Below are 1,658 nucleotides of genomic sequence, written 5' to 3' on the forward strand. Positions count from 1 at the left end.
AAATAGTATACATTTAAATGAAAAATTATTTATTTGTATATTATTAATTCAATTATTTTCAGAATAATTTAATATAAATGCAGCAAAACATAAACGTAAGTAAAAAAATAATGTGATTAAAGTTATTACAGTTATAATTGTTATTAAAATATATTGATTATTAACAATTAATAATTGAAAAACTAATCATTTTGGTAAAAATCCAATAAATGGTGGAAGTCCGCCTAAAGATAATAAATTAAAGAATAAACAAAATTTTAAAACTTTTGAATTAAAAAATGAATTAAAAACTTGATTAATATGATATATTTTAAAATTATTGAATATAAAAATTAATCTAAAAGATAGAAATGAATATATAGAAAAATAAATTAATCAAGTTGATTCACTAGCTTGTATAGCAGTTAATATTCAACCTAAATGATTAATTGAAGAGAAAGTTATTAATTTATGAAGAGAAGTTTGATTTAATCCTCCCAATGAACCTATTACTGTTGAAAAAATAATTACTAAATAAATAAAATTTCTTCAATTAGTATAAGAAATTAGTACAAGAGGAGCAATTTTTTGTCATGTTATTAAAATTAGAACATTTATTCATGATAAACCTTCTATTACATTTGGAAATCAAAAATGGAATGGTGCTGCTCCGCTTTTTAATAATAAAGATGAATAAATAATTAAATTACTAAATATTAGATTATTTTGAATTGTTGGAAAATTATTTATATATATTAGAATAATAGCAAACAATAATACAGCAGAGGCAATTGCTTGGGTTAAAAAATACTTAAGAGAGGCTTCTGTTGATATCAAATTATTATCTCTTATTAGGGGGATAAAAGATAATAAATTAATTTCTAAACCTATTCAAGCACCTAACCAAGAATTAGACGAGACGGTAATTATTGTTCCTACTATTAAAATAAAAAAAAATATAATTTTAGCAGTATTATTAAAAATTAAAAAGAAAAGGACTGTAAACCTTTATAAATGGGGTATGAACCCAGTAGCTTAATTAGCTTATCTTTTTATATTTTAGTGTATGATGCACAAAAGTTTTTGATACTTTTAGAAATAGTTTAATTCTATTAAATATAAATTCGTAATGAATGTAATATTATTACATTATTTACCCTATCAAGGTAACCCTTTTCGTCAGGCAATTCATTGAAATAAAATAACTTATTTCATTTAAAAAAGCTAATTTTCCATGTTTTTTTTATATTTAATATAAATTTTAATGTTGTAAATATAATTTTGTATTTTATATTATAATATAATATAGTGTATAAAAAAAAGTAATTTTTGTAATAAAATTAAAATTAATAGTAGATAATTAAATATGCCAATATATCCATTTCCGAGAGTTAAAAGATCAATACGTTAGCTCAACTAGTAGATGATAATAAAAGGGTGGCCTCAACATATATCTATATAAATGTGGAACGTCAGATTATCTTATCTACTAATAAATGTAACAGAATGTTTATAGATCTATGAATCTTAGGGTTTTTTTATTAGAATATAGATACCTATTAATTAATTAAATATTTATATATATATATTAATCTATTTATAATAGAAATATATATATTAATTAAATATTTATATCATATATATAATATATATATATATGTATATATATAATATATATA

The 1,658-nt window shown here is 19.7% G+C and overlaps 1 pseudogene; it reads right to left on the reverse strand.

The window, feature by feature from the left end:
- Positions 1-48: 48 nt before the first annotated feature.
- On the reverse strand, positions 49-1,171 carry LOC108370730 (NADH-ubiquinone oxidoreductase chain 2-like; annotated as a pseudogene).
- Positions 1,172-1,658: the final 487 nt, after the last annotated feature.

Source organism: Rhagoletis zephyria, unplaced genomic scaffold, assembly GCF_001687245.7.
Source record: "Rhagoletis zephyria isolate East Lansing unplaced genomic scaffold, Rhagoletis_zephyria_1.1 Rzeph_scaffold_04444, whole genome shotgun sequence".
NCBI classification, from domain to species: domain Eukaryota; kingdom Metazoa; phylum Arthropoda; class Insecta; order Diptera; family Tephritidae; genus Rhagoletis; species Rhagoletis zephyria.